General features: G+C 40.3%; 1 protein-coding gene across 2 annotated transcripts in view; it reads right to left on the reverse strand.

The window, feature by feature from the left end:
• Window positions 1–19,691, reverse strand: part of camkmt (calmodulin-lysine N-methyltransferase) — a 130,426-nt gene that overhangs the window by 67,990 nt on the left and 42,745 nt on the right. The gene's annotated exons all lie outside the window — the stretch shown is intronic.

Consider the following 19,691-nt stretch of genomic DNA (forward strand, 5'->3'; position numbering starts at 1 on the left):
CTGATGGTGACTGAATAGTTTCTGAATGCAAGAAGTCAAACTGAAAAATCACAATGGTGTGCACATACACAATCAGTGGAACATTGTTATTATACAGAACACAGAAATAAAAAAGAAGAAGAAAAAAAAATGTCTGTTCAACTCCAAGTAAAACACACCACAAAGTTACTCACACTACCTGCACAATGTGTCCATTGTGCAAAGTGACAAAGAAGCACTTATACAGCCATGCTGAAGCATAATGGACGTGCCCCTTGGTCCACTATTGTACCATGGAAAGCCTCCTCCTTCACACACTTGTGTGTATGTGCATATGAGGGCTCACTCTGAGTGAGATATTCACCTCTGTGATTTAAAGTAGCCAGATGAGCCTATCAGAGAAAAACAAATATTTCCATCATCGTTTCTTTACAGACACTTTATTTTCTTTGGTGTTCTAGGAACAAAACGTGACACATAGTCCAGTTTTTCAACAGATGGGACAGACGGATTGTCCAAACCAACTTTGGAGAAAGGCCAGTGTCACACAATTTCCATTTTTTCTTCTTTTATAAAGAATGGACAGAAAAGGATATGGGAAAGACTACCTGAGCATTACACACCAAAAAGAGAGAACTGAGTAGTTAGGAGGGGCATAAATGTGGTACAACAAGAAGAAAGAAATACTTTAAGCCCAAGAGCAACTAAAGCTGCGTATATTTGTAAGTGTGTGTGAATTCTCAAAACAACCAAAAAAAAGAAAGCAGGAAATTAAACTGATTTTTATGAGCTGTTGCTTTTATGACAGTCCCCGGAAGAGCTCTCAGTATTTCCTCCTCTGTTAATCTATGCTGTGTAACTCACGACAGTTTACAAGTGTGGCTTTAAACATGAACCGTGAAGAGTTTGGGAATGCTGTTGGGCACAGTGACAATTAAATGTCACAAGAAACAGCCATTCGGGTCATTGGGCATTGTAAACATCTTATGACTGATGAGTTTGCTAATGATTGTGCATTAGGATGGAAATTATAACTGCTTTTTTTTCCTTTTCTTTTGGGTGATGAGGTAGGTTTGACTGATTTGTTCTGCCTGTCTGACATCTGTGACAGAGGCAGGCCAACAATAGCAAACTGTCAGAGTCTTGAGATGAGTGAGCGGGAGGAAAGTGCGCACGCACGCGAACATTCACTCATACAGTCAGGGTTAGTATTTGATTGGGAGGAATAGGCTCCAGTCATCCTTTCTGCCACCCCTCTCTCTCTGTCATGCACACACACAGCAACACACCAGTCACCCCATCATCACCCAAGAAGACCAATTTGCTGCCACAAGTTACCAGCAGGGGCAGGGACAATGTCTGCTGTCAGTCAGTGCAGACAAGCACTGTCATTGGTTTGGAGGGTTACAGATGTTGTTACAGATGGTGCTGCTTAGCTGATTTTTACTTAAGTAGAGAGCGACCTAAAGTCTGCACATAGACACACACAAATCCATATACACATGCAAACACACACTAAAATTTCTGAACACATATACAAAAACTCTTTTTCCATATACATCCACACAAAGGTACACACACAGAGACAGACACACACAGATACAAAAGAGGCTTTGAATTTAAAAAAAAAAGCAATATAAGATAGTGAATAAAAATGCATTGGGACTGCCCTGTATCAGACAAAAAAGAGCGACACTGAGATTAAGCGTCATACTGCTGAGAGAGAGAAACAGAGATGTGAATAGTGAAAGGCAAGATATCATCCATCCATTTTAAACAGGGATGTGTGGTGATTGAGTGAGCAACGCTGCGACTGAATCTATGTGTGAGCGTGCATGTGTGCGTGTTTGCATTCTGGCCCTAGGGTCGTAGTGAACACACTGACACAAAATAAACAGCGTGCAATCTCCCGGCCTGTGATTGCTGCTCCGGTGTCAAGATAAGGCTTGGACCGGTGGCAGCCGAGACTGGCCGCCCACTTCACGAAAGGAAACAGCGAAAGAGGAGCAGAAAAAAAGAAAAACATTCTCATCTGACTTTGTGTTTTAGACAAACTGTTAAACTAACTCATTAAAACAATTAAACATACACATACCAAATCAAACAGCCACACAGGCCAGCAGCAGACCAACAAGTCCATTGGTTAACGTGGTTTGTCTATGAACTCTGGCGCTTTCTTCTGTGAAAATCTTCAAAATATACTGGAATTTCAAATTGATATTAACTTCTTCTAAAAGTTTAGATAGTTTTGGTGATCCTCCAACCCAATATCAAAGACACAAATCGTTCCTATGTGAGTTGGACATCTGGAACAATGTCTGACCATAATGCACATCTCCACATTTAAAGCAACACAGCACATCAGCACAAACATGTGATCCCATCAAGCACAGTATTTTGCAGCCTCATGATCTGATCTATATGTCAAAGCATTCTCAAGTCAAATGTGAGGTCACCTATCTAACAGCGAAATTCCTGCAACAGGACAAAGATCCCAATCAGCAAATCTACAACAGATTGACTGAAAAAGTAAAGAATCAATGCATCAGTCAAAGTCAAGACATCAGTCAACTGTAACTGTAATGCTGTGGTGGGACTTTAAAAGAGCTGTGCATAAACCTAAAAAACTGAAGTTATAAAGAGGAGTAGTAAAGTCATAAAAGAGACTGCTTATAAAGTTAGTCTACTGAATCATAGGGTGTGCTGTTTTTACATAAAACTGCACAGGGGTCATATGAAAACTTTATTTTTCGCACTAATGTATCTTGCACACTAACGCACCTGGTTACATTTTCTTTTACATTCCGACCAGACCAAAATCAAGCCTTAGTAGCTATTCCAGGCATTACCCCAAAGCAACAATTCTAATTTGGGGAAAAAAAAGAACGGAAAAAAGACAGTTTGAAATTATCCGAGGGTCTGGCAGCAGGTTATGAATGTTAAGCTTCTATCAGTTCCCATTAACCGAAACGTCTCAACAAAAACTCCTGATTTTGTCCCACAATTGCGCAGATTGGTAAAAGCGGGAAAGTGAAAATATTTACAATCTGAGCCCAGGAGGAGTCTGAGCACAAGGAACAAAAAATTATGTTCCTATCCGAGGACGTAAGCACCCACCCACCCCCACGAAATGAATATTTCTCATCACCATATGAATATTGCAGGCGTGACAAGTGCACATAAACACACACAGGCAGACTGCTTAAATCCACTCACTGGGAGCTATTAAGTCGTCAGGCAGCACAGAGAGGCTGACAGAGGAACGAAACAGTGTGCAAGTATGTGTGTACGCTGACAGGGAAGAGAAACGATGTGGCAGGCCACTGAACAGAGCATCTACAGAGAAAGAGAGAGTGAGTGGACAGGCAGGCAGAAAAAAAAAACAGAGAAAAGAATTCCTGGCAGACTGCTAATTTTACTTGTCGTAGAGAAAAAAACCCAACCCGTGCTCAAACTGTCAACGTCAATGTCACCTCAAAACCTACAGGAAGGTGTGTGTGCGTGTGTGTGCATGGGAATAGGAAATGTGTGTGTCAACGGGATCCATGAGGAGAAAACGGCAAAGACAGTGCTTTTGCAGCAGGTGTGAACGGGGAGTGGTATTTTGGGATCGTGTGCATGTGCTGTGCACACATGCAAAACAACTCATATGGTACTAGCCAACTCCCTGATGACAGATTCACTAAGGAAGTTCATTCAATACAGTGTGTTGGAGTTTGTGTGTGTGAAGATGGGTGCCTGAGGAAAGAGCAGACTACTTCCTCAGATCAATGAAGAAGCTGCCAAGGTGACTGCGTCTGTCTGTCTAATAATGCTTTCACCTGTGCCATTCTCTGTCTTTTAAACTTTTTTCATTAATTTTATTATTTCCAACACCTTTCCAAATGACATCCTCTAACAGTTCAATACTTTAGCTATCATTTATCTATTCAAATATTTATGTACAGCCTGTGGATGGCAATGTGAGTTAGCTACTCAATTAGCCAGTCTTCGTCCCCCGATCTATTTTGGACCCTGCTCCAAGGTTTCCTATTTGAACCTGCAGGCACTGCAATCAGAGTGCAAATAAGAATAAATACAAAAAAAATTACCATAAAAATGTAAAAAGGAATCTAGGGAGAAAAAAAACCATATGAAAATCATATTTTTGTCATGGCAAGAACAACATGTTGATCAGCTTTGAACACCTCCGTACACATTGCATAGTTAGTTAGCACTGTTACTTATCTAATATGCATAGCTGGCACTATAAAAATACATTTGTCTATGCATTTGATTTACTTTACTCTCAACACAATATATAATACTTCTCCTTTACCTCTTGCTAAGAATGACTAATCAAGTTTTGCAACCAAACCTTTATGACCTGGTTATCCTGAATATGGATATCATTAATATAGACGCTTTTAGCTTTCCCGATCCTTCTCTTTTTAGACAACCTACTATGATGCAAACATAGAAATCCCATTAAATAGAAAAAAATGTTCTGCTGCCTGGCCTTGAGATAATGAAATAAGAATTCCTGTGAGTTTCTGAGCAGAGATGTGTAGTTTATATGTGCTTTTATAAACAGAAAGAAGCATCTAACAGTTGTTAATAAACCATTTTGCAAAGTAACATTTTTTCTCTACAATATTCAAATATGACAGGTACATTTTGTTTAAGGCTGGACTCCTACATCTAATTAGGATTAGAGATTAGGAAAACAATATATGTAAGGTTTGAAAGAAGCTCAAGAGACTTTGAGACATAGTACCATGCAAACCAATCGCAATGACAACCGTACATCTGCATGCAACTTCTCTCTTGACTCAGTCCTTAATGTTGTTATTTACTCTTATAACTGAATAAAAGCCAAATAAATTCAACTGACTTGGAGGTCATCCTGGAAGCTCAGAAAGGTTCCTCAAACTGAGCAGAAAAAGCTGTGACGTCAACCAGTAAGTGGGCCAGGGGTCTATCAGTCCGCGGATCTGTTAGGCTTGTAACCTGCGGCGACAGGTCCTTAACGCGCCGCGCTGACAGAGCCGTAACAGATGCCCAGCTAAGTGCCTGATTAAACCTTAATGTGCAGAAGGAGTTGTGTGTGACTGTGGGGTTTTTTTTACAAGTGTGTATGTGTGTGTTGCACAGTGTTAGGGAGAACATAAGATGGGCACCAGCCCTCCAGCGAGAGAGAGGCCATGCCAGCTGCTTCTCTCCCCAGAGACGGAGCCCTGAAGCTGGGCAGCGAGGCAGGGTAGTCAGGGGAGGCTCTATGGGGCCATGGCACAGTCGCAACACAAGTGGCATATGTGACATCACACTCCACTTATCAAATGAGACTTCATTTTCTAATTATAATATGCTCGCATACTCACCATAGACCCACACACACAAAGGCATTTTCAAATCCTAAACAATGGGTTAGTGCTTGAAGTGAATCCCAAAGCTATTTTTGAAAAAACATTGTCAACAATGTGGAGAACAAACCGAGAACTTAAGCTTGTTTGAGCATGACTGGCATCTGACAATGAGCCATACACTTTAACTAAAGTCTCTACAACTTGGGATGTGCTATACTTGACACAAGTCCTGTAAAACCTACGATACATATGTGGATATTTTTGGAAAGATCAATTTTCCTTTGACGCTTAATGTTTGCATAAATTTTTAGTGATTTGCTTTTAAATAAGGGAACACACTATGAAATTGATTTAGCTTGTTTCTCTGGCTGGAAAGTGGAGGCGCTCTTCATTTCCAGAGCAAAGAATATTATTAAGGACAGATTAGTCTGAACATATAATGAACATCAGTTTTTACTTCAAACAAATTCTTATATAAATGCACTCAAATATTAACTTAGCTTTCGTGAATGAGACTGATATTGAGTGTGTTTGCGTGTGTCCGGGAGGTATGAGTAGTTTTGTGGATCAACAAGGCAGCAGCCAATAATTTACCCACTGACAGAAAATTTCATCTGCCCATCATCCTACACCTCCCTCCCTGCGTCTCTACCTCCATTCCTCTCTCTCACTGATTATGCCGTCAATACGGTGCGGATGAGAGGAGCTGACAATTGACCAGCCTGGATCAATATCAGCTAATAAGCATGTCAGGAGAGAGGAGAAAAGAGCAAGGAATCGACTGAGAGAGAGAGCGAGCGAGGATGAGTGAGACAGAGAGAAAAAGCTAGTTTGATCCAATTCGGCAGCTTGGCGTGTGGAGGTGTAAGTGGGATGATTGGCCTGTTATTGCTGGTTTAATGTTAGGCAATCAGAGCCATAGTGGTCTAGATATCAACAAACATCCATCAAATTGTCCCTTCTTCGTCTTGATACCACCTCCTCTGCCTGGCCCCGCCTGGACGCCGACAAACAATACGACAACAACGAGATGCGAGCAATGGTGCCGTTTAAAAAAGCCCCAGGGAGGTTGAATTGATAGCCTTGCACTCACTGCACAAGCCAAAAGAAAACACGTTTGTTTGGGGGGTTTTGTTTGTGTTGGGGAGATCTTCACTTATTTTATTTATTTTTTTATTTTCCTTTCTTTCCTGCCTCTCGCCGCCTTTCTCCCGGCAGAGGAGCACGCCGTTGTTGATGGTGATATAATAACACAGTCAGGTGTCTGTGGCCAATTCCCTGTCATTTGGACTTTTGCGTAAATCACCATGTATTTTTCTCTTCTTTTCTTTTTACTTTCTGCTTTTCACTGCTCGATCTTCCTTTTTTTCCTCAAGGTGTCATTTTCTTTTGCTCAAATTACCTTTCCTGTGGACTCCCAGACGCCACAATTGCTGGTGTTGTATGGATACTGATGGAAGCTTTTCTGTGTAAATGCAACACTGCCACTAGCACAGCTAGTCAACAGTACTTAGTCTAATACTGCCTATTATAGAGGAGCAGGAAGATAAATGACTGACTCTAGATTGACTGAAATGCTGTTTGACTAACTATCAGGCTGACTGAAAAACTGTTTAGAAATTTGACTGGCTGAAAAGCTTGCTGTGTGACTGACTGACTAACTGACTGACTGATGGACTTACTATTACTATTTTCAGCCCATTGTCAAGTATTTGAGCTGACTGAATTCACACCAAAAACAAAACTATGAAGATCTGTAACACACGGAATTGGTCTCAACAAAGGAAACCATCACTTTTCTGTCAAACTGCTGCACACAACCTAAAACTAACACTTACAGCCTATTATGCCTATTTTGCAACTGCAAATATGGTTTAAAAGAAAATAACCTTCTGACTTTTGTTTGTAGTTGAGCTGTGGTCAAAGTTTTGTTGAACAATCCTGTTGAAGCAGACATTAGCTCCACGCAGATAAACAGTCGGTGTGGAGAGCAAATGAGTGATGGTATTCGGTATGGTATTTGATAGGCAACAAACTAAAAAGATTAGCTTAATAGTTTTGTGACTGATGGACAGGCCCAAAGACTAGCCGGTGGGTTGCCAGGTTTTCTCTATAATAACTAATGCTGGCATATAATGCAAAGTTTTAAGGTAAATGGAGGTTAAATCCATGTTGTGGTTAAATACAGAAAATGTTAACTAAAACCATGTTTGTCATCTCAATTTATTATTTTTCACACAATTCAGTTTTCTACAGAATTAGTGCTGCAAAAGAACACAAATAAAGCCCTTTGTTGACTGAAAAAACTACTGAACATAATTCATATAGCTTTCACATTCCTCTGAAACCTGCAAAACTATTTTCTGTGACCTTTACTGTGCTCTCTGCCTTCTCCAAGTCAAAAAACAAAAATGCATATGATTGTTCTTATTTGTTCTAAGCCCAACAGATAAGTTATCATCTTCCTGTCTTTCAAAAATAAACCAAAAAAAAGCACTATCCCCTGCCATACATGTTAATGAGCACGCATAGCCCCCTGCCTTCATATTCAGCCAGCATCCCTGCCAGGATCAACTAGACGACGTGTCCTGTTCTCCCGCACACGCTGATTGGCCCCTGGACGAAGTAATGAGTGATGGAATGGAGGGGATGGACGAAGAGGTGGGAAAGGAGGAGAGCGACATTCTCATTTACATGTTTATAGCTCCTCGGTAGGGAGGGGACAGCACTTGTTTGCGTGTGTTCGACGGACATGTCCAATTATCAACCCTGTTGTTTCCTCAACAACACTTTCTGACTGCACAACATGCAAAGACACACACAACAGGACACACATACACAAACACACAAGCCAGCTGTGAGGGGAGAACGGGCTGGTTAGTGTAATGTGGGATGAGCATGAGGGTCATTATGTCTTTGTTTTAATGACAGCTGCTTGCATGTGTGTGTGACTGAAAGAGAGAGACAGACCCATTCATATGGGTCAGTGCTAACCTGTATACACACACACACACACACACACACTAAGGAGAACACGGTTAACTCACAGCTCACAAACACCAAATACACTGAATGAGACATACCGTATGCCATATGGCAAACATGCAAACTGAAGCATACCTAATGTGTTATTTCCATGTTAATGCAATTCGCTTCCTCACCATGACAATTGGAATGATTGACAGCACAGAAAAGGTTGCAGGGGAAAGTATATAAAGAGAAGAAGTGCTTAAATTTTTGCTCCAAATGCATCACTTTAACCCCTCCGCTCTACAAACTCAAACACAAAGATAAAAAAAAGCAATGTTTTATTCTTTGTAGCCCCCGAAAATAATCAAAGACCCACAACGTGAGCTGAAAGGGGGCTAACCACACAGTCACGTGCCATCTGATAGTCAGCCTCTCATCTCCTCATTCCTCAGCCGCACCTCCCAACAAACACACATACAAATACACACCCGGGATAGGAGGAGAGAGAATATTAAAAACAAACAAACAGAGAATTGACTTGCTGAGAAGAATTACAGAGGTGCTGATTACATCTGACCCCTCACCTCTGCTGTCAAAAAGCGCTCCTCTCCTCTCTCTTGTTCGTTGTTCCATTTATGTGTCAGCTCTCAGCACCCCCATCTCTTTGCCACTTTGCTAACCTTTTGCATTCCTGCTGAGGATTTTCTCACCAATTTTTTTTCCCAGTCACATTCAAGGCTCCAGGGGAGTATTCTTGTTTAAGGAGACAGAGACCTCCCCAACAGTAGTTACCAAATCTGTGAAAGGACTGTCAATCTGGTGGAGGAGCTTTACGGTGCTATCCACTTTGAAACCAAAAAGAGGAAACTAGAGAGACAAGAGAGGTTACGTTTACAGAAGCAAAGATTTGAACTGTCTCCGTTAGCATAAATAACTACACGGCACTTAAAGTGTAAATTCTAAAACCAGAACACGTAATGAAAACTGTGTTGTGGCTTGCGCACATAGATAAACACACAAGCATCATAAAAAAAAAAAAAGCTCCAAAGACAAACCTGTGCAGGTTTGTGATTGAGGTCAATGGTGCTCTTCCAGCCCTAGCTGATTGGAGATAAAGGGAGCACATCTCCAATTGCTTCTCTTTCTCTCCCTGACTTATTGACTGGCTGACTGTCACAGTGAAAGCTGACTAACCGCTTTCCTGTTTGAATTTATACCAAGCACCTACATTCACTGCTTTCTAGGAATTTGCTTTGTCTATTTGACTAATATGTTCCACTTCCTCCCTCGTTTTTTCCCCCCGCTCTCTGTCCGTACCACTTACAGAAGACAGAAAATGAACATATTACTGTCCAACTGTCATTTAATTGCCCCTAATTTGTCCCAATTTTCTGCTCATGATTTCATTCCAACTGTCAGGAGCAGTAGAGAGGGTTGCACTAAATCATGTATTTATATGCTTCGTGTGTGTGTTATTAGAACAATAATAATAATTCACATGTGTATGTGTGGGGTTTTATTTTGTTAGAGCACCCTGCATGTTATACATTTGCTTTTATGCTATAGTGATGTGACCTAATATTTTTAGTTGAACCTATACGGTCAACAAACTGATCCCCAGACCAAACTGTTTACAGTCACATTTTAATAAAACAAACATTAAAAAACATGTTTCAATATAAAATATTTTTATTATGACTCTAAATGCTGAACCAGAACAGGCTGATCTTTTTTACTGGACCTTGATGTGCGGATGTGTGAAATAATCACACAGAATGAAAATAATCCCTGTGTCCTAGGGGTAAAGAGGGAAGCAAAGACCCAAGTTGAAACTAAAATTGAAGAAAAACTGGACAGAGACAGCAAACACAGGTTCAAAAACGATGCACTGTGTGGAAGCCTTGACCCAATGGCACAGAAAGGGACTTTAACAAGGACCTGTCAGGAAGTGTTGGGACCAAAGACAAATAAGCACAAGGAATGAACATATCTGAATCTTTCATCTCTTCTTTGCAGAGTAGACAGAGAGTAAAAGACAAGTTGCACACAGGCTGCACTAAAGTAGAGAAAGCAAAGGGACAAGCAGAGCCTGCAAAGGCAAACAGAGAGCTGAAAAGGAGTGTGAAGGTTGGCAAAAAGAACCATACTGACAGTCTGACAATTAGCTCCCAGTAGGAACCTGAACAGGTTGCCAATAGACTGACCCATATGTACTGTAGACCTGGTGTCCAGAGCAGCAGCTACACAGATAGCAAGAATTTTGTAAAGCTGTTAAATAGACCCACACCGCACAACCCTCCTAAGGACACGTCAACTGTGAACTACAGTGTTCAAAACAGACTAGGAGGAACATCGCTATTCAACACATAAAGGCAGATGCCTTTATGTAATTAATGCACCACATACATGACAGTACTGCTGTAGAAATGTTGCATATGTCGTTTGTAAAGACAGGAGGAGCTGTTACTGAGGGGGAGGAAGGTTTCTTTATCAAGCAAACCAAAAATGAAGACCTCGTGACTTTGCAAACACCCTCCCTACACTCTGCAGAAAGATTCTGCAGAATCCTGTTAATGAAAGTCTTTGCAATATGAAAGAACTAGGGAACTAGGAATCAGAGGCAAACCTGCTCCTATGTTTTACCTTTAATGAAAATAGAAAAGCTTTTGACAGAGACCCTTTGACTGTTGAAAATTGGTAGTTATAGGTAGACCTATGACATGCAAATCTGAAACCCATCCAATTTAAATAAACCATTTTGATCAATACCAAACTTTAAGAGGCTCTTCTCTTGTCCATGACCCATCACTCTAACAAATTTTAGGAACATTGGATCGGTAGTCTTTGGGTAATCGTGGTGACAGACAAATGGACAAAACAGCAAACAGCAACACTGGCATTACCTCTAGCAGAGTTAATTCAGTATAAAATGTAAAGAACTGAAATAAGCAAATACAACTAAACTGAAAGTAATCATTCTTTTATTTTTAATTCTTATAATTAATATTTAGAGCGACAGGGGTAGCTAAGTCTCCCTACTTTTTGGTCAAAGACCACGAAACTCCACTGCAGCTCACAATGCAGGTTAATAGGGCACTTTCCCCGTTTAAGTCTCCCAAGTGGCTTGCCTGTGATTGTGTAGCAGCTGCCAAAAGTAGCTTCACACAAACAAAAACCCTTTACAGAGTGGACAGTTATCCTGCATGTCCCACGTAAGCCATCATGTATAGTATGGTTATCATATCCTGATGAACTTAACAATTCACTGCAAAGGAGAACGTGTGACAATTAAACAAATTAAATGAAAAGAAAAGGAAACAAATTAAATGACAAGTCCAAGTTCTGGCCATAGCCTAGCAGAAACGGTAGTGAGCATCACATGTGAGAAAGCCACCAACATCCCAACATACAGGTCCTCTAAGCTGATGTGGAGGGGGAATAAACAATTTACGAAATAACCATAGAAAAGAAAATAAAGGATTGAAAAAGTTGTTTTGCACTTTTATTTCATTTTTAGTCAAAGCAAATACTGAAATGCAAATGAAGTGTAAAGTCTGCATTTGTTGCTCAGTATCTGAGGCCATCTCATCATGTGGGCTGTATAGGACAACTGTTTGATCCCTTAAAGGACTTTCTTGAGCAAAGCCACTTAGGGTCTCTGATACACAATCAACAGGTAAGCCACCTGGATTATGAGCTGGTTAGTGGGAGTTCGAGAGTGGAAGTGACCTATTAACCCTACTAAGTTTCTTATTTTGGTTTAACCTTAAGTTGCTACCATAGCAGTTAGAGAGCAGCAGTGCCCAATAAATCCTTCATTCAGCTGCTTGGAGAGGCTGTAACTTAAAACCTTTGAACATAACATGAAGAAGAGTTTATTTAACCTTTTTCTTTTCGGGGTCCTTTTGAATGTTTAGAATGTATTCAATAAGTGGTATCCAAATTACCTGTTGCTTTATTGCTTATTTATTTATTGAGGAGAAATAAAACATTTCACTCAAGAAAAACAACATGAATATTGTTTATGTCCCAACTTTTTCAGATAGTGGTTAACAGATCAGTTTTCTAGGATTTGCTTGCTGTATTTTAACATAATTTTAACAACTTTAATCCTTTTTGTTCTCTGATATGAGCTGTGAGCTGTGAGCTGGAAAAGTTACGTAATCATGAAAAGTTACATAATCCAAAATACACCTTTGTTGGGGTAATGTTTCCAATCACCCCTGGTCCTTTTCTTCAAGCAGTCAACTTTATATGTATCATTACTTTAATTCAACAATCCACAGTTTAATTATTGCTTTTCTTTAGCACACTGTAACCTCGTTTTCTTCTGTTTAGATGTTACCCTACTTGCGTGTACTTGTTTTTTGTCTTTCTCTGTGTAAATCCCATTTAATTTAGATGATTTCTTATACTTCTGTCACAAACACTGACTTAGTTTTTCATTTATTTTGTTGTGCATCCTTATTTCCAAGGCAGAGTTTTCCATCCCATTGCTCTGATATCTTCTGTAACATATCCCTATTGTCTTCTTTTATAACCTTCCCAACTTGTTTGTTCTTGCTTCAGATTTTAGACACAGCTGACTGGGTACAACCAACATCTTTTGCCACACTCCATGTCAGATTTTCTTCTTGAAGGAGTTGTATAATCCTTTCTATTGTCTATTCCATTGTTCCAGATGACAGTTCTTTTGTTGGGGCCATGCTTCCTTTCAATCAGCCAGGTGCAACAGCTTGTGAAGGTCTGTGTACCCTTTTAACAGCCGATGATTTTGCATATTTAGATTTGTGCAGATATTTGTTTTAGAAATGCAAATTACAAGCTGATTCTATAGTTTCTTCTTCAACACTGAGTGAATCCATAATAATCTTTTACTCTTTGGGGTATTTTTCATGAAGCCAAAGTGTTTAGTTATGAACATCCTCCAAAGATTCATATTTTTTTGCGGAGGGTTATGTGCTCTGAAAACTGTGAGGACTCACATATAAACTGTAGTGTGTCATATTTTTTGCCGTAATATAGTTTTAAGCTGTTCATTTCTTGGAACTATTTTTTTAAAGCTCTAAACATATTTACAAAAGTGACACTGTTAGTATGACAAATTCAACATTAAATGTTATCTTTTGTTTTGTTTTTTGACTTACTAAAAATAAGGGAAAGGGTTCTGCAGGGTTTTGGCTCTTCGGGCATATGTCAAAAGCACTAATGGACTGGTGCTTGTTTTGGTAAAAAAAATTGTGGTTCTAGATGCTCCTGTGGTTTACCTGGTTGAGGTCAGGTCACCCATATGCCAAAGGCTACAGCAGGAGTTAGGATTCAAGTCAACTCTAAACCATTTCCTCTTTCCCTAGAATTCCTGTAAAACTCTCTCCAGTGGCCTATCCAATAAAGGCTAACTGCCAAAAAATATTTTAAAAAGTGTTTTTGTCTGTTTTTAGAATTTTTAAATGCACACACTTGCACTTTTTCTCAAATTTACAGGAAATAGCAAAGCATACAATACCTCCAAAGTGTCCAGTGTGAGTGTTTTCTTAGCTAGTGCTGAGACAGTCCACTGTAGTGGACCTGATCAGAAACATATCACTAGTGCTCAGTCGTCTGAATCCTGTGACCCAGATTGCTGAGCCTGCTATTCATTTTCTCTCTCATCTTCTGTATCTCTTTCTCTCTCCTGGTCTCTCTCACACACCTACACACAGACACACATGCTCTGTCTCTAATGACAGCAGTGTGATAGTTAACCGGTGCTGGAGTGGAGTTGCAATGGTGTGGCAGGGGCTGATTTGGCAGCAGTCACAGCTGAAAGGCTTTTATCCTGCATGGTAGAAAGCACAGAGATGGACATGCACAAGGACCCCTGAGGGAGACACACACACACACACAGAGACACACACTGGGAGTAGTGGCAGTGAAAAGGAGTCTACTCAAGTGTTTGTTGGGTCTGAGAAGGCAGAACAAAATTTAAAAAAAAGGAGAAGAAAGAAAAAAAGAGCCTAACACAGAGGAAGAAAGACCCCAGGATAATGTTACTGTATGTTGCTAGGAGATAAACTGCAGCCACTTTTTATATTACCCATAGGACTTTGCAGCAGTCTATGGGTCTATTGGTCAGTGTACAGATCAATGGAGCTCTTCAGACCAGTGCTTTACTGTACAATACTACACCGGCTCGAGTGAGCGCACAGAGGCAGACAGGAATCTTGGCAAAGAAGTCAAAGAGGTTCAAAGATGCTGCAGCTGTATAGAAAATGCTAAGGTCCAACCAAAAACGCCATATTGTTTCAGGCCATTCCAGCAGTCTACGACATTGCCTCAGTCTGCCAGTGTTAATTCCAACAAAATTTAGTTCATGCAACCGTTGACTCATAGATCATAGGCTAAAGAGAAGCAAACCAAAAACGAGACCATAAAACAGCAAACCAGTTATCTGGCTATTATAGAGTTCATTCTCATTATCGGTTGTTAGCAGTCTGGGGTCATCCTTTTAATCCTTGTGCAGACAGTAAACACATGATTATACAAATAATGAGGGGAGATACGAATAGCCAGGGAAAATAGGCAATGGGGGAGATGGCTCCATAAAGAAAAGCATAACAGATTAGACAAAGACATGTAGCGTCAAAAGAAGCCATTTCTAAAGTGGAAATATTCTGAATAGCAGGAGAGGAAGGTGACTTCAGGTCTTATCACTCATCTTGCCAACAGCACTTGAAATGACAGATCAGAGCATTTGCTAATTTTCTATGGTAGTAGAAAAATTGAATAAATGTGAATTTAGGGGAACAGGGCATGACAGCATTGTTAATCGAAGACAAACCTTTAAAATAGAAATCTGAATTTAGTGTGCGAAGAATAATTTTAGATTTTTTGTTTCCATTGTGCACAAATAAAGAAGACTGCAGAATTCAGTTAACTCAACCCTAACAAGTACTTTTACGTTCTCATGTTAACTTATATTAAAAGTTTACATAAAATTTTGATATTCTCGAGGAATGATTTCTGTACATTTAAAGCAAATTTCTGCTTTAGTCCCTCCAAACACAATCATGCACAGAGCCACCGCAGGGCATACGGAGTGCAGCTACAGGGCCTATCTACTACAGTGTTTCTCCCTCGCTGGTTTGACTATGGCACTTATCTGCCTACTGCAGAGAGAAGAGAGCAGATAGCACACAGATGAGCTTCACTGCCAGTGTGTGTCTGCGTATGAGTGTGTGCGCATGCATCTGTGTGTATTCATACTGTACGTGTGGCTTTCCTCTGTATGGGTCTATCTCCGTGCGTGTGTATGTTTTTATACGAATATGTACTTTGCCTGCGTGTGTGCATTTGCTATTCAGTGTGCTGCGCAGAAGTGTGTTTGTCTCCCTTTACCTTTTCCACTTATCTTGACATGCAAACCCCTCTGTGTGAAGGTGTGAGATGTGAGTAGTGGCGTCTGACTGTGAGGAGATTTGAGCTGCGGTAATATTCAGGTTTGGGATCCCTCTCTCTCTGTGGGATTAACCTGAGATGGAAGAGATCTGCCCCGCAGACTGTTGACAAAGCCGCGGTTATGTATGATACAAAAGCTCAGCAAACGCGTGCCATGCCGAGGCCAGACCTTTCATAAGTATATCAGCGATGCTGTACATTTTTCACTCCATAGATCTAACTACACTGTAAATATTATGCGAAGTAGTTCTGCATTGTGCTTACACATGATATCATCCGTTTCTTTTACAACTAAACTAAACAAACAAATTGGTCATTTATATCATAATTCATCTGTTATTCAGTTCCTTTCCTTTCTAACATGTCAAAAATCGGAGAATTTTCTAACTGTCTTATTGTGAATGGAAAACCTTTGGCTGGGTTGAACTTCTGGACATTCAGGGTATGATGCTGGGTTTTAGGAAACGGAGTATTCATTGGGAAAATACCTGTCATATTAATTTGGCCACATCTACGTATCTTATTGTTGTACTTTGGTAGTTGTATGTCTATGTTTTTTTGCTCTTATACTTAGAGTTACAATGAAATTCTTTGTAGGTGATAACATATAATCTATATATGACTTTCAGGCTTTTTAGAATTGTACAAACCTTGTCATAAATGTGTGCGCTTGTTTCAATGAACAGCTGCACAAATTTTTTTGCATTTTCTGAGGAAAATATACAGAAATGACAGGTGGCTCAAGTCTTTTGCACGGTACTGTACTTCCAAAGTCACTTGACTATTTAACCTGCACATATTTGTAATGAAATGTACAACATTGGTTTAACTGAAACGGTTCATCAACACTTATTCACAAAATCCTGCTCATGTCTGCCTGAGTGAGAGAGAAGGAAATTGAGGTAGAGTTATAAAAAGTCCAAAAAAAGAATATTTTCCGAACACATGTTTGTGTTCTCAAAGCCCTTTGGGCATACCTCTATTGTGTGTGTCTGTGACTGTATGTGTGTATGTGGGAGAGAGAAAAAGTAGAGAGCGGGACCACCATGGGTCATCCATCCATCTGTCCAGCCAATGGTCAATTTGGAGCCAGAGAATAGAGGCATTGAGTCAGGTAAATGGGTGGCAAACACAAAGTCTGTGCGTATGTGTTCCTGTGTGTATATATAGATATATATGTGTGTGTGTGTGTGTGTGTGTGTGTGTGTGTGTGTGTGTGTGTGTGTGTGTGTGTGTTCACCCACATTGAAAGGCAACTGTGAGTCGGACTAACTCTATCACTCTGAGTGAATAGGGACACCCAGGGATAAACGGATGGAAAGAGAGACGGAAGAATGGGAGAGGAGAGGTGGACGATGAGGAATGACAGGTTGAGGTTATCTGACCACACAGAGAGAGGACAGGAGGCGCACATGAGAGAGAGGGAGAGCTATTGTACATTATTAGCTGGCATACAGCAAAAAGACTCCATACATGCACAAACACACCCTGGACTAGAGTAAACACACGGTTCCATCAGAGACCGCCGAATTCTTTGAATAGGCAGTGCATGTGCAAGTATTCTGAAGCCACTCCACTCCATGGATGAACAATTTCTAAAAGGGAAGTAATGCAAACTTGTGCAGTCAGTCAGAGACTAAGGAATTAAAAATCAGCCTCTCTGCATTGTTGTTTTACCTTCTGAAATGGTGTAAGTGTAACACTCTGACAGAGGCAGACAGAGAGCAATGTGTTTTATTTTACACCGCTCTGGTTTGCTGAAATAAACAGCATGAAGGTTGGGCGGTTGCCACCAGTTTCCCTGTCCACTGTGACTGAACGGACAAAGGAAAAAAGGCAGCTTAATAAAAATCCAAGCCTCTCAGAGGAAAATCTAGTATTGAGATTGAGTGATCTGATCATCTTTATCACCAAGTAAGTCAAGTTACTGTAACAATAATAATTTGTGTGCTGAAACAGGTTTGTTTGATCAGAAACACCTTTGCATTTTCATTTCATGACTCAGTCACTACAAAGAAATCTGCTGGATACAACATGCTCGTCTAGTCAATACTATGTGGCTGCCAACTTAATGTCTGAACTGGAAAACTGAAAGACTACATCAACTTCTCCAAACCTGTACCTGTATCACACCTACACATTTCTTATTGCTATTTGTTTTTCCAACCAAGGAAATGCTTATGAATGAGCACAAATCCCCATCTATTCACATCTAAATTAGTATTACGGACAACAACACTGATACTGGTTATGGCAAGAAACACAAAGAAACGATGAGTGCACTTTAGGTGACGGTTAACTTTAAAACAGTCTCTTTGTCCTGTTTACTGCAAAAGCTCAAACAGATGATGAGGCCTGCATAAACAGACTCAGACATATATATTTTCACAAATACCCTAAGGTTAGCAAAACACTCCTTATTTCAATTAACATTTATTATGCTTCATAAACAGGCCCTAAAATAAACTTGCTTGCCATCTCTCTTTTTCTTTCATTATGTCTGGCACTTCTCTCTCTCTCCGCATTCACAGCCCTCGCTCAGCTCTTCCCCTCATTTTCTCTCCTCCTGCGGGGTAGTAACTGTTCATCTCTGTCATCTCTCTCTTTTTATTTCTCTTTTCCTCTCTCTCCCTCCCACCTCAGGGCCACTCCAGTCTAAATGGAGTGATTAGTCTAAAGTGGGTGCTGTCAGTGAGATCATCCTAAGATAGAGTCCTATCTGGAATGACCTGAACCGACAGCAGACCAGCTCCAGAGAGACAGAGGGAAAGAGAGACACTATTAAATGTTCTATTTGTGACAGCTGACTCCAGGCTGTGCCACAGCCATGCCTCCTCCTCTCTTCAGAGCTCCATCTAGATCCAACAACAGCTCTTGCTCTGAGCTGTGTCTATGTCACACAGCCTCTCTCCACAGTCAAAATGTAGCAGGAGGAGGTGAGGGGTAGAAGACGGCAGGAAATAGGAAATGGGATGAGAAGATTTACGAGTTTAAAAGGGACAGCTCACCCCCTAAATTAAATTTATCCATTTTTCATCTTTCCTGTAGCACTATTTATCCAAGTTGTTGTGGTGTGAGTTGCCCAGCCTTCGAGATATTAGTTTTGGAGAGTTTCTGTCCTTTCTTGAATATAAAGGAACTAGATGGCCCTCAGTTCATACTGAAGAGAATAAACGATTTTGTAAGCATTATTTTTAAATCTACTAACCAATTTTCTTCCTACTGTCTACAACTGTTGACTGAAAAAAGCGAAACCTCAGCTTAGCTGCAATGTTTGCAACACATTTGTGAATTTCATGGACACAACCATGTTAAGATTTCCAAAAATAAACTATGTATGTCTGTGGTTATCTGAGCCAAGGAAAGAATTATTTAGCTCAACTAAACAACTGAAGGCTTCAAACTCAACAGCTTTAATCTGCAAAAACTGCAAAACAGCTATATGTCAATTTTATTTTAGGTTGAACTGTCCCTTTAACTGAACTAAGGGTTAAAACAGGCTAACATCTATTACATTAACAAAATAAATCAAGACATATGATCATAAATTAATATGGTGGCTTAAAGATTAGGAGGCTTTGGATTCCACCTGTCTCTCTTAAACACACACACATACACACACACACAAAGACAGACAAAAGGACAAGGACAGAGCACAGCAATAGGCTGCAGAGGGCACCGGCTGACAAAAGCCATTTCATCACGGGTTAACCTCATTCACACATTAATCTGCCACAATAGCTTCCTAATCACATAATCCACAGAAATTATACAGACAACACCTTTAAAATTATGATTGCACAGCTGGAGGGAGGGGGGATTAACACACAGGAAAGTGAGGTGCCTGTGTATGTCGGTGTGTGTGTGTGTGTGTGCGCGCGCATTAACTTCACCCTCTGAGGTGGTGGCAAACATACATACACACACACGCACAACCGCATACTGGCGTTAAGGTTTGTC

The sequence above is a fragment of the Maylandia zebra genome, linkage group LG13 (genome assembly GCF_041146795.1).
Source record: "Maylandia zebra isolate NMK-2024a linkage group LG13, Mzebra_GT3a, whole genome shotgun sequence".
NCBI classification, from domain to species: Eukaryota; Metazoa; Chordata; class Actinopteri; order Cichliformes; family Cichlidae; genus Maylandia; species Maylandia zebra.